Source organism: Natrix helvetica (genome assembly GCF_964273705.1).
Source record: "Natrix helvetica genome assembly, chromosome: 5".
Classification (NCBI taxonomy): domain Eukaryota; kingdom Metazoa; phylum Chordata; class Lepidosauria; order Squamata; family Natricidae; genus Natrix; species Natrix helvetica.
Window position 1 is genome coordinate 44046067 of NC_138551.1, and position 15138 is coordinate 44061204.

The following is a 15138-nucleotide window of genomic DNA, read 5'->3' on the forward strand; positions in this document are numbered from 1 at the left end:
AGAGTTCTTCCATTACTTCTCTTGTGGTTATGTTATTAATTGGTTGTGGAGCATTTGATGTGTGTAAGTGGTTTTTTTTTAGATATACTTGTGTTTCTAATTTGCGATTGTGGTCTCTACAGATCAGGATATCCAGGAAGGGTAGTGAATTGTTTTCTTCTTTTCTAGTGAATTTAATGCTTTTGAGAACTTTTCCCCTAATTTTCCTGTTGATGTTGAAAACTTCCCTAATTTTCCTGATGGTGCTGGAAACTGAACCTGAAAATTTCTGCATGCAAAGCTTACCACTCATCTACATCATTTCTCCTGTGCTTATTCTACCAAGTAAATATACATGTTTGCTTTGAACTTTTTGCTTATTTTTCTGCAAAAAGAATCCTGTGTCTTGGCATTTGACTGAATTCTTATAATACCTCTTCTGAACTGTGTAGCAAGACTCAAAATGACCCAATGTCATGAATGAAGAATGAAAAACATTTGGAGTCATACCCTAATGAAATATGGATGGATCACTTGCCAACATCATTGCTGAATACTTCCTTTTCCTGGATATTTTTTTTAAAAATCCTGCCTTTATTATTTTCATAACAAAACTCAAGAAAGCAACCATATCTAATACTCCTTTCTCTCTATTTTCTTCACAACCACCACCATGTGAGTGGGATGAGACAATAATGGGCAATATACCCAGCCAGTTTTCATGCCTAAGATAGGACTCACAATCTCCTGGTTTCTAGCCTGGTGCCTTCACCATAAAACCAAATTGGCTCTCATACTAATTATAAAGTATATAGGAGAAGACAAGATTATATGGTAAACATCAACCACTAAAATCTCAAGTATTCTGGTCTATTCTTGTCTTTTTCACCATGGCCTAGTTAACTAACTAAGTTAACAGCTTAGTTAATAACATGAGTTCTTACGTGAATAGAGACTGACAGCATTTCCATGATGCTCTTCAGAAGTTTATAAAATTTTGTACTTATCTTCAATAAGCTATAGCTTTGGGCTCTTTTCCCATTTACTCCAGTTAAAAGTGAGTACTCAGAATATCAACTTGTATTTTACCTACATTACAAAGTAAGTTATAAAAATCCAGGGAATCATTAGATGTCAGAAAAAATGCAAAAAACCCTAATGTTGACGTATGTTGTTGTCGTCATCCTGTATTGCAACCCAGTTGTTGAAACCCTAACTCTTGTTCTTGAATTTTGAGGGAGGGGGAGGTAGCAGTTCCAGGTGAGCAAACTGCCTCTCATAAATCAGATATGAGCAACCCCTTGGGTTGATAGTCCAAATAATTCTGAAGACATTCCATCTTTCATGGGGTTAGCTTCATTTTGGCACTTCCCCATTTGAGACATGATGATGATGCAGCGGAATATGGGAATGACCTTCAGGAAAGAGGGAAAGAGGTGTTGTCTAAGAAACAAACAACAAACCTAGTATCTTAACTTTCAGACAAAGAATCTTAGAAAGAATCTGCCCTAAAGTATCATGTAGTTAAAAGTGGCAGCAGGAAGTTTTGTACTTTTAGACTTGCAAGATGCTGTTAATATAGCCTTACAATAAGGTAAATGTAGTTCATTTAGTTGTGTTTACTAACTGACATACCTGAAAGGGCTAATAGTTCTTGTTCTTAGAGGATAGTTTTGCGTTGTTCATTTTGTTTATTTCATTTTTATTGGTCAGTGACAGAAATAAAGTTCTGTCTATTTGGCTGTCTATCTACCTAGAAGGGCTGAATCAATCCTTCAGGTCTCAAGTCTAAAACTGTTAATATAGCCTTACAATAAAGTAAATTTCATTCATTTAATCATGTTTTCTGTCTGATTTACCCAGGAGGGATAACATCATTGTTCCAAGTACAGAACTTCCTGTCACAACTTTAACTACTTAATACATTAGGATGGGTTTTTTTTTAAAAGTTTCTTTCTCTGACCAGTAAACTAGTAGGGTCTCCTACTTCTTCCTATTTGATTTTTAAGTGGAAGGCCTCCTGAATCTGTCATGAAATTATATTGGAATTGGAACATTAATAGCATATAGTAGATGCATTTACAAAATGGCTGCCATGAATCCTGCCATGTATTATAATTATAGAACGTGGCAAAGATTTACTTTGTTTATTTTATCAAACCTATTGGCTGACCATCTTATCATAGTATAAGATATCCAAAAAAAAATGCAAAAGCCCTTAACAGAAGGGGAAAAGCAGCATAAACATCCTATTTAATTAGATAGGAGAGATAGGAAATTTTAAATGAAATATCAGCCCTGAGAAAGAAGTGAAAAATGGGACTCCAAAAACAGCAACAACAACCCTACTTTGGAGCTGTATGGTACAAGAGAATACAGACAATATCCATCTATCATAATGGGTTCATTTAATAGGTAGTAAATTCAGTTCCCAAGATGCTTTCTACCATGCCAATAGGACTTGCATAAATAGTATGCAAGTGACAGATGCTTTATTTTATAGGTTACCTTCCTATTTATTTATTTACTACACACACACACACACACACACACACACACACGGTATATATGTCCAAATATGGGAGGGAGCTCACTACTCCCCCTTTCTGTCCTTCGGCTCATTACAGAGGACCATCCAGGTTCAAATCCCAGTAAGGGTATGGCTAGCTGATGAGAGCTAAATAGCTTGAAATAGATCTATACTAGTCTCCCTTTATTTATTTATCAGCACAAATACAACACACACATATATATGCTGGTCTTGTTGCATTTAGGTCTTTTCCCGTCTAAGATTGAGATTATCTTGGCAACGTTTTGGCAAAACGTTGCCAAGACAATCTCAATCTTACATGGGAAAAGACCCAAATACAACAAGACCAGCATTCCTACACCTGTGAAAATCTACAAAAACATACATACATGCATACACACACACACACATACATGCACACACACACACACACGTGTGTGTGTGTGTTAGGGGGAACGCAACCTGATAGGCCCAAAGACAAAAATGCCCAGGGACATCATGTTGCTTATTTATGTTACGGATTAACTTTCTCTCCATTTTGAATGGCCTTCACATCTTGAGCCGCTAGATTTCTCAACATGGCAAAGAATCTCTAGGAAAATCAATACACATCCAGTTGGAAGAGACTGCTTGGGGATTATGTAATTGAAAAGAGAATTATTCTAAGATTCTTGAGCAGTTTCCATCTTTCATTTGTGTAAAGAATCAAGAGTATATTTCAGACTTTCCCCTGTTACACAGTATAAAATGCTTAAAGATGCAAGCGGAGAGAGAAGTTGTTCTGCCGACCTCATTGAGTCTAATGTATTCTACAGTAATTACTGAATTGGATTGGAAGATTTGCTGCTGAATGCTCACATTCACACATCACCATTGAAACTACAATAAGCCTACCTTTTTTTCTATCCTGAGAGAAAAGTGTTGTGCTGTAATAGAGTTTTAAAAACCAAACCAAACGCCTATCTTCCCAATTGTTTAGTGAGGTCAGATAAGCCTTAATTAGAACAACTTCCAGTCTCTCTTTGTAGTCAACAGTTTAAATAATATAGCTCCGGACTTGGATTCCTACCTTAAAGGCTAGCTATTTGGGCATGTGCTAGTCATAAGCTTTTGAGGTAGAAAAACAGATGGAAAATACAAATCAATAAGCATTTACAAGAAGGCAGTTTATCATTTGGGGTATAATAAGATGTGAATTTTCTTTGTGGATCAGACCAAGGTTCATTTAACTGATCCTTTTATTTATCACAGCAGTGAGTTAGATGCCAGGCAACATTTGTTAGCGGGGCATGAAAATGCTGGTTTTTTTGCTATGGTTTGCCTCCAGGATCTAGCACAGAGGCGATGCTGCCTCATTTCATTTAGCTGTCACCCCAGTTGAGTGCTAACAAATGCTCACATTAAGCATTTAGAAAGTTATTGTTTCCCTTTTCCCTGACAAAACTCAAAAAGCAACCATGAGTCAGGTGAAGGCAGTGTTGGCAGAGATGATTTTGGTTTTGTCAGTACCTCTTTTCTGCTGCCAGAGTCTCACCGCTGTTCTGGCAGAATGTCCTGTTTATGACTAGAACAAAACATACACACACAAGTGAAGGAAAACCAGTTATCTTTTTTAATGCAAGTACACCTGGAATGGAATGTCTCAAGACCTCCAAATGTGTATTTCATCCCTTGACCGTGCATAAAAATGCCCACGCTTAGATGAAGAATTCTTCCAAAGTCAAATGAAATCAGATTGAAGTCTAGTGGGGAAATAAAACCATGACACTCAAGAATTCTGCACAGAAGATCCAGAAACAAGCTAAGTTTTCAGGATATAGTTCAGAGGAATGGGTTGTTGGTAATGGTTACACATGTCGTATAAAAATTGCCATTGCAGTTAGTTCAAAGAGCAGCGAAAGGCAGACTTAAATGACTCTTTTAGAGTGATTCCCCTGGGCTCCCAGGTGTTGTGAATTGCCTGAAACTCTGGAAGTGTTCCTCATGTCTTGACACAAACTCCATTTCTTGGGCACTTACATCATGATATCTCACGCAAACAGATAAGGGATGAAGCTTCCATCATAGCATCACAATACAGACTTTATCATTCAAACAAAATCTCTATTTGTTCTGGATGCCTATGCCTGTATGTCCTCTGTTTTAGATTCTCAGCCCCTCTTATTTATTTTTTTCAGTATTTCATGAAATCCAAAGGAGGACAGTAGGAAAAATCCAGCATTTCTTTCTTCCTGTCAGTTACATTTTCAATCACACTACTTCATTGAGGTTTGTTCCTGTTTGCTAGCTGTTGTCTGGACTTGCACCATATTTTTTGGAGTATAAGATGCTCCAGAGTATGACACAAGACGCACCCAAATTTTCACCCTCTTTTAAGGGGGGAAAGTGTGTCTTATATTCCCCCAAAAATGGTAATTGTTCTACTTCCTCACCTGATAATTGTCTTAGGTGCATGTAACACGGGAGCTATGCATGGAGGGTTACACTCCCCTGGATATTCAAGAATTTGATACGGCAAAGGAAAAAAGATACACCAGTGTTGTCAGAAAGTCGCCTACTATTTTAACTCTCCATATCTTATTTATTTTTGAAATCTATTTCTAGATTTTGCAGCAAGAGAGAAGAAACACATAACATGCCTAAAGTTAGTATAGCCCTATCAGTCATGTTCTGCTTAGCCAATGTGTGCCTTAAGCATTTTTGCTTCCTTGGGTGGCAGCTTTCACTTGAATTTTCCCAATATCCCTGTTCTGAGCTAATTCACACATCTTGTAAAGTGTGTTACTCTGCTGCAAAGGTAGACCACAAAATATACGTTAAGAGTTTCATGCACCAGGAGCAGTCTCTGGACTCAGCATGTGACATCATACCAGCACAAAATGCTATGCTAGTCCAGTCAAAAGGCTAGGTGTCATATATAATTTTCAGTGAGATAATTGTTCTGAGTCTAAATAGCAAGCTACTGAATAGGCACCTTGATATACATATCCTTATAGATACATATGACCAGTAAGGATACAATAACAGGGGACACCTGTCCACTCACTGGCCATACTTGAAATGTGCCTTCTCCACTGTAGCCCTACCTTCTAGAATATTCTTCCTTCAGAGATGAAGATGACCCTGACTCTGTTGGCCTTTCATAAGCCTGTGAAGGCCTGATTCTATGCCCAGGCCTGGAGCCCCAAAATGTGTCCCCATTTCTTGCCTGTATTAATATCCATAGCAATTATTTTACTCAGAAATTATATATTTTTCTTTGGTATTGTTTTAATTGTTTTAAATCGTTTTCATGAGATATGCTGCTCAAAGCCACTTGTTGAGATGGATAGATATAGAAATCAAATTAAATTAAAGAAATAAATAAGAATAGTGGCAGAATATTCAGGGAAGAGGAGGGAGCAGTGAGGGAGGAGGGACACCTGAGGATTTCATGCCTGCAGCCCTCTCATTCCCGATACCCTTTCTGATAGCGAGTTTCCAAAGAGAGAGCTCCTTGTAACACTTTCCAGTGTGCTATAAAGAATTTCACTAATCAAGCCTGGTTAAATTCTTTCCATTAAATGCAAATTAGGGACAATCTCAGTAGTTGCGTGCTCACTAGAGTAAGATGCTACTAGGTAAATTATTGCTCACATTTCTGCAAGGCCTTTATGACAATAAGGCTTCCAAATAATAACCAAAGCCTTCTGGGCATTTCTGTATTACACACTGTTCTGTGGTTGTAATGATCCGATTATAATGATCTGATCATATATTCTGGCTGTTCAAAGAAGAACACTTTCATTATTTATTTTTAGCCCTACTGTTCAGTCATTCAATACTGTGCCTCATTTGTTGAAACTCATCGAAATTGTGAAATAGATTTTTTTAATTGAATATTTTATCAGGCAGTAGCCATATGTGATTTCCCTTTTCTTAATGTTAATGAATCTAATAACATGGTATTATCGGGATTCCTGCATAATGTACGGCTTGTGGGCTTGCTGTTGGGCAAGTGTTTGTTAATGAAAATGAGGAGATAGGTGTGAGAGATATACCAAGCTATGATCTAGCTAATGTAGCCTTTAATTGTTGGCCAGTAATTACATAGGTCTAATGGAATGGGATGGTTAGGCAGAATAAAATGAGATAGATAAGAAAAAGAGACTCCTATTTCTGATACAGCCTGTGGAAAATAATAATTGGGGGGGGGGGGAGGAGGATCCTTCCTTTCCTTGAATAACCTTATGCAGCTCTGAACTAGAACAAAGGTGGTATTTATCTTCATATTTTAAAATTATAAATATTAATATGAAATCATAACTTCTATGACAAAAGTTATGTAGGTTTTGCTTTTTTAGTTCGGTAAACATTGTGTGTGTGTGTGTGTGTGTGTGTGCGCGCGCACATACATACATACATACATACATATTGTATAATTCATCCAGGCACTTCTTTTATAATCCTGATCTCCTCTGAGTTCAGAAAAAAAAAAAACCTCTTCACAATTCTCACTGTGTGTGGAGAAACTGGGAGTAAGAGATAGGAACCCACCACAATGTGTTGACTAAAAATACTGTTAATATATTACACTGAACCAACGGTAGTTCTTTAATGTCAGCTTCTAGTATTAGGTGTGCTGATTCTCACTGGCAACGCCTTTGACAATTTCTGGAGTCATGGAGTGTGCAAGTCCTAAGACTCCATGAGGTAACATTATCAACACAAATCCAGGACTTTTAGATGGGCCAAAAAAAAAGAATACTGAATAAAAAATATAATAAGAATAATGCATTTTCCCCCCAAGTAAAATATAGCAGTGTAAAATACTGAAGTAGTTTATTCAATAATTGTTGAATATTTATCAAATTTATAGACTACCACAATGGCAAAGGGCTCTTGATAGTTCATAAGATAAAATATACGATATAAATACAGACTTAAGAATTCCACAAACCAATTCATAAGCAAGGAATACAAGTTATAACCGAATTATTTCCCCATTTCTTCAAGAACTCTGTTTGGAATGCTTTTGAAAGGCAATAAAAGTAGAATGTCCAACCAAATGTCCACTATTTAAAATAATCAGTACTGCTACTGGAAGGCGCGCGCACGCACACACACACACACGCACACGCACACACACACACCCTTACCTCCTGATACCTGAAATGGGGAACCACTAGTAGTTTTTTTCAGGTAGACTGAATTAGTCAGCTCAGTTCCAATAGGAGAATGTGGTCCTGAAGTAACTTGATGCCAGGCTATGCAGGGTTTATAGGTTAGTATCAGCACTTTAAATTCTACTCAAATATCTATTGCTACCCAATATGGGGCCCTGGTGTAATGTGATCCTATTCTGGTGAGTGCTGCACACCAGCCACTGCAATCTGAACCAACTGCATCTTCCAGGTGATCATTAAATTCATCCCCATGTGGAGCCTACCGCGATAGTCTGAGCAGGTGGTGACAAGGACAGAAGTCACTGCAACAAGTTCCTCCTGCCTCACGTAGGGCCACAAATGCAACATCAGCCCTAGTTTGGCATACCACCCGCTACAGCCATAGCCTCCACCTGCTGCTGTAGCAGGAGCATGGGTCCAGGAGACTGATCAAATCATGAACCTGTACCTTTATGAATAGTGCCATCCATCAAGAGATATCATTGGGGGAGACAGAGAATCCAAATGCACAGATAGTAACTCTCTTTCCAAAACCAATTTAAACCCATTGTTACCCATCCAGACTTTCTTAGACTTGTAAAGCTAGAACAGAACAGGACTTCAGTAATGTTGTCAGTCTGGTCTAGGTAGAGATGGAAGAGCCTGCTGAGAATAATGAACACCAGGTTGCCAGATGATCTCTCCCAGTGACTTTGTATGAATGTTTAATTGAAGATGAGGCACCCAACAGGGTCCCCTTTTCTTTCCCAACTTTCTCACATCTGTGGTGGACTTCCTAAGGTGAGAATGCACCACTAGCTTCTGCAATGAGGCATTTTCAGACTCCCAGATCCAAGAAATTATCCCCTACTCAAACTGCTCCAAAGAGTCAGGATGGACAGGGATCCACGGCAAGTTTTCAATTTTTTATGTATTAGATGTATTTCTCAATTTTTTTATCAGAAGCTAAAGGCTGCCCAGATACCAATAGCTACCCTAAGTCTTCCCACTCTGTGAGATAAGTTAGGCTGGGTGAGAATCAGAGATGGCATTCAGTAGGTTCTGACCAGTTCTGGAGAACCGGTAGCAGAAAGTTTGAGTGGTTCAGAGAACTGGTAAAATACCACCTCTGACTGGCCCTGCCCCTCTATTCTCTGCCTCCTGAGTCCCAGCTGATCGGGAGCAACTGAGGATTTTATTTATTTATTTATTTATTTATTTATTCTTCGCATTTCTAAACCGCCCCCTCTCCCAAAAAGGGACTCGGGGCGGTGAACAGTCCATACAACAAATAACAGATAAGATACAAATATAAATACAACTATAAATATACGTATATATGTGGAGGAGGTTAAAATTAAAAGTACTGTACAGAAGAATAAATATGGCTCTAAAAGCCCTAAAATCGATTAAAATTAAAACATTAAAACATTACCCTTAAAATAACCAGTTGAGAGTATGCTTCCAGGAGTTCATAGTTGTAACATTTATAATTAATTATGCCAGGCCAGCTAATCGGAACAGGTGTGTCTTCAATTTTTGTCAGAAGGAGCGGAAGTCCAAGGTGGTTCTAATGTCGGGGGGGAGGTCATTCCAGAGGGTTGAGCCCATCACAGAGAAGGCTCTACTCCTTGGTGCCGCCCGTTGGCATTGCCTAGTGGATGGCACCTGGAGAAGGCCCTCCCTGTGAGAGCGGATTGGCCGCAGGGATGTATGTGGGAGGATGCGATCCCGCAAATAACTAGATCCTGTGCCATGGAGCGCTTTAAAGATAGTAATCAGGACCTTGAAAGGCACCCGAAAAACCACAGGTAGCCAGTGCAGCTCGCGCAGGAGCGGTGTTACGTGGGAGTATCTAGACCTCCCCATGATAACCCGCGTGGCCGCGTTCTGGACTAGCTGTAGTCTCCGGGCACGTCCCAAGGGAAGCCCCATGTAGAGAGCATTACAGTAGTCTAGGCGAGACGTCGCCAATGCGGGAGTGACTGTGCGTAGGGCATCCCAGTCCAGTAGGGGGCGCAATTGGCGCACCAGGCGAACCTGGTGGAACGCCCCCCTAGCCACGGCTGCCACATGGTCATCCATTGATAGCCGGGCATCTAGGAGGATGCCCAAATTGCACGCCCGTTTCACAGGGGGCAGTAGCTCGTCCCCTATGGCCAGCGATGGGGTCAGCTGGCTGAACCGAGGTGCCGGAAGCCACAGCCACTCAGTCTTGGAGGGGTTGAGTTTGAGTCTGTTGTCCCCCATCCAGACCCCGACGGCTTCCAAACACCGGGACATCACTGCGATAGCCTCGTTGGGGTGGTTTGGGGTTGAAATGTACAGCTGTGTATCATCAGCGTACATATGGTATTCAACCCCAAAACCACGGATGATCTCGCCCAGCGGCTTCACATATGCATTGAACAGAAGGGGCGAGAGGACCGACCCCTGCGGCACCCCACAAGAGAGTGGCCTCGGGGTCGATCTCTGCCCCCCTGTCAACACATATTGCATCCGGCCGGAGAGGTAAGAGTCGAACCACCGTAGCATGGTGCCTCCGACTCCCATCCCCTCCAGCCGGTGCAGAAGGATACCATGGTCGATGGTATCAAAAGCCGCTGAGAGGTCTAATAGGACCAGGATAGAGGAACAACCTCTATCTCTGGCCCTCCAGAGATCATCAACCAACGCGACCAAGGCTGTCTCCGTGCTGTGCCCAGGTCGGAAGCCGGACTGGCGTGGGTCTAGATAATCGGATTCATCGAGGTGACCTTTTGCAGTAACCTTCCCCTGGAGTGGAGAGGGAATGAAGATTTTGCAGTATCTTTCCCCTGCCATGCCCACCAAGCCATGCCACACTCACCAAGCCATGCCCACAGAACCGTAGTAAAAAATTTGAATCCCACCACTGGTGAGAATGGCTGGTTAATAGAAAACGTTCGTATCAGTCTTTCTTCACTCACAAAGTTGCACAAAATCATGTGTTTGAGAAAGCTATGCCCTCCACCCCAAAAGCATGCATGTGGGAAAGACCTAAAATATATATATTTAAACAAAATTTATGCACTTATGATCTTTATATATTTTAAAGTTTTCATTAAAATGTAATAATAATAATAATAAATAATAAATTTAATTTGTTAGCCGCTCCCTCTCCACAAGGGACTCGGGGCGGCGTACAATAAAAGCACATATATATATACATATACACATACACATACACGCATACACATACACGGAGGAGGTAACAGTCATTAAATACATACAATAATAGTAATAAAATTAGCAATTAAAATACCCCAATTTAAAAATTACGAATTTAAAAAGACTGTCAGGAGGAATAGGATGGAACTACGGTTGAGCCAGGCCAGATAATTGAAAAAGGTGCGTCTTGAGCTTTACACGGAAGGAGCGGTGATCGGAGGTAATCCTAATGTCGAGCGGGAGGTCATTCCAAAGGGCTGGGCCCATCACAGAGAAGGCCCTACTCCTGGGTGTCGCTAGAGTAACACCTTTAAACAGTCAAAGAGAAATGTACAGAAGCGGAACCGGAAGGTATTAGATGGTTCCGCCCCAAGCGCCTGATGGAACCAGATAGGTTCCAGACGGAGCTTGGGCCACCTCCTGTGGACCTGACCTGCCCCCGAGTGGAGGACCTGGTAGACGCATGGAATAGTGCGACTACCGGGGCCCTAGACCGGGTGGCGCCTTTGCGGCCTCTCCTGCGGCGACGAACCACCCTGGCCCCTTGGTTCACCGAGGAGCTAAGGGTGATGAAACGCCACAAGAGACGCCTAGAGAGTCGTTGGAGATCCTCCCGTTCCGAATGTGACCGAGCACAGGCACGAGCCTACTTGAGGACGTACCTTGTGGCATTAAGAGCGGCCAAACGTCAATATTGCGCCGCTCTTATTGCGTCCACAGATAACCGCCCTGCCGCCCTGTTTCGGGTGACTCGCTCCCTCTTGTTTGAGAGACCGCGGGAAGCCCCTTTACAGGGCAGAGCAGAGGAGTTTGGGAAATATCTACAGGACAAAGTCGCTCAAATCCGGATGGGATGGGCCCCTTTCAGTGGTCCAGTAGAGACGCCCGTGGCGAGTCTTGAGGGACCGCTTTGGGAGGAGTTTGACTCGGTTGCCATCGAGGATTTGGACAGGTTGCATGGACGTCTGCGACCTACCACATGTTTATTGGACCCGTGTCCCTCCTGGCTTGTACTGGCATCCTGGGAGGTTACGCGCGACTGGCTCCTGGGCCTAGTGAACGCTTCGTTGGGTGAGGGGTTTCTACCGGCCGCCTTGAAAGAGGCGGTGTTGAGGCCCCTGCTCAAGAAGCCTTCCCTGGACCCAACGGACCTAGTCAATTATCGTCCAGTCTCCAACCTTCCTTTTTTAGCGAAGGTTGTAGAGAGTGTGGTGGCACAACAGTTCCCACGTCACCTGGAGGAAAATGATTATCTAGACCCGCGCCAGTCCGGCTTCCGACCCGGGCACATCACGGAGACGGCCTTGGTCGCATTGGTTGATGATCTCTGGAGGGCCAGAGATAGGGGTTGTTCCTCTATCCTGGTCCTATTAGATCTCTCGGCGGCATTCGACACCATCGACCATGGTATCCTGTTGCACCGGCTAGAGGGGCTGGGAGTCAGGGGCACTGTTCTACGGTGGTTTGGCTCCTACCTCTCTGACCGGACGCAACGTGTGTTGGCAGGGGAGCAGAGATCGACCCGGAGGCCACTCACATGTGGAGTGCCACAGGGATCGGTGCTCTCGCCTCTCCTGTTCAACACATACATGAAACCGCTGGGCGAGATCATCCGTGGTTTTGGGGTGGGATATCATCTGTATGCTGATGATACTCAGCTATACATTTCCACCCCGAACCACCCCAATGAGGCCGTGGAAATGATGTCCCGGTGTTTGGAGGCCGTACGGGTCTGGATGGATGGCAACCGACTAAAACTCAACCCTTCCAAGACGGAGTGGCTGTGGCTTCCGGCCTCCCGGTTCAACCAGTTGCTTCCATCTCTGGCCATCGGGGGCGTGCAACTGGCCCCCATGGAACAGGTGCGCAATTTGGGCGTCCTCCTAGATGCCCGGCTGTCCATGGATGACCATGTAACAGCCGTGGCAAGGGGGGCGTTCCATCAGGTTCGCCTGATGCGCCAATTGCGCCCCTTATTGGACCGGGATGCCCTACGCACAGCCACCCATGCGCTAGTGACGTCTCGCCTGGACTACTGCAATGCTCTCTACATGGGGCTTCCCTTGAGATGCACTCGGAGACTACAGTTGGTCCAGAATGCGGCCGCGCGGGTGATTATGGGGAGGACTAGATACTCCCCTGTAACACCTCTCCTGCGCGAGCTGCACTGGCTTCCTGTGGTCTACCGAGTGCGTTTCAAGGTTTTGATTATGATCTTTAAAGCGCTTCATGGCACAGGACCTAGTTACATGCAGGATCGCATCCTGCCCCATACATCCCTACGACCAATCCGCTCACACAGAGAGGGACTTCTCCGGGTGCCGTCCGCTAAACAATGTCGGGGGGCGACACCCAGGAGCAGAGCCTTCTCTGTGATGGGCCCAGCCCTGTGGAATGACCTCCCCCGTGATATCAGGATTACTTCCGATCTCCGCTCCTTCCGTGTACAGCTGAAGACCCACCTCTTTCAATTATCTGGCCTGGCTCAACCGTAATTTTTCTTACTCCTCCTGACTGTCCTTTTAAATTTTTTAATTTTAAATTGTGTTTTTACAATTGGGGTATTTTAATGGTGATTTTTAACTGTCTAAATGTGATGTAATTTGTTACCTCCTCCGTGCATGTATGTCTTTGTATATATGTATGTTTATGTGTTTGTACATATGTTTTATGTTTTACATGCTCTATTGTATGCCGCCCCGAGTCCTGTCTGGAAAGGGAGCGGCTAATAAATTTAAATTTATTATTATTATTATTATTACAGATGTAATATTGCATCCCAAAGGTGCTTTTTCCAAAAGACAACTAGACTTTCTTGTTTGTTTGTTTTACTTGAAAACATTTCATTTCTTATCCAAGAAGAGTTTTCAGTTCTCATGTACATAGTTTTATCTGCTGCCTTAGCATCTGACTTCCCCTCTTCTCAGCGGTTTTTGTTGTTGTTTTTGTTGTTGTTGAAATTTCTCATTTATTAAACAACGTACAAGGTTTCTAGTTATATTGATCAATAGGAGATAGGACATGACCAGCTTCATCCTTACTGAGAATTGTCAGGTGAATGTAGTCAGATTGTATCCTACAGGATTCAATGCCTCTATTGGGAGGCTTTGCTGGAATTGTTGGAAAATTTGTTGGAATTGAGTGTGACACTGATACAGGCTAGAATTGAACTCACCTTAACATTCCTCATAAGATCTTTAAATGACCCTTTCATCTCTATTATTATAGTCCATTCTCTGCATTTCAGCTTTTCTTTGTACTGCATTATTACTGATAGAATGATTTGGAACTGCTTCTAACTACTCTCCATAAAGTAACCTCTACATTCAAGGGAATGCTTTTTCAAGATGTCATGTGTAAGATTGCATGTACTTCATCTCATTGTGTTAGGGTACATTGTCCATCCTACACAGAATCATTGGACTCTTAATGTTTGTGTAAAATTTCTTATACTATTGATCTTTGATCACATCTGGAGGTTTCCTGGCTCTACCATCACCAATCAATATGAGGAGAATGACTGCTTTAGCATCTAAACATTTCACTGCATTTAGAACTGTGAGAAAAAGTTTGTCTCTTTCACTAGCATTAAATTGGAACAGAAGATTTCCTTGTTTCCAAACATTTTCAATGAACTGTATGATTGCTTTGAGGCCAAATATGTATGCATTTAAAGGCTGAAATAGCTGTAACGATGCACCTTGGTCTAAATGAGCACTCGCTGCCCTATTCCTTTTTCCCTCATCTTGGTTGCCATTCAAAAGCTCCCAAGCAGTTTTCAGTTCCAGAGGTTAAAAAAATCTAAGTGCAAGAAACAACCCTTTCCCCAAATTTAATCAACAAGGGTCAGAGAAGTGACAAGCCAACAATAACAATGACAGTCTGCCAGTTGACAAGAAGTTTGAATGGAGCAATGCTGCCCTCTTCAGACAAGCAAAAGGGAAGACTTTTTTTTTCTCCCCATCAAATTCTCCCTGTCTCCATAAATCTCTTTAAAATGTAGAAATATGACTTCATTCATTTATCTCACTTATTCTGGGACTTTTTTTGGGGGGGGGGGTTCATCTTAGACTGAGTCCCTGTCTGTTCCAAAATTGTTCCCCACTTTTCTTTCCATTTTCTTATATTCTTTTGCTCTCAAATCTAAATTTGTACCATTTTATTTGATGCTTTGGAGTCAGTATTGACTCTTCATGACTGTCTGGACAAGTCCATGCAGTTTTCTTGGCAAGATTCTTCTGAAATAGTTTGCCATTGCCTCCTTCCTAGGGCTGAGAAAGAGTGGGGTCCAAGATC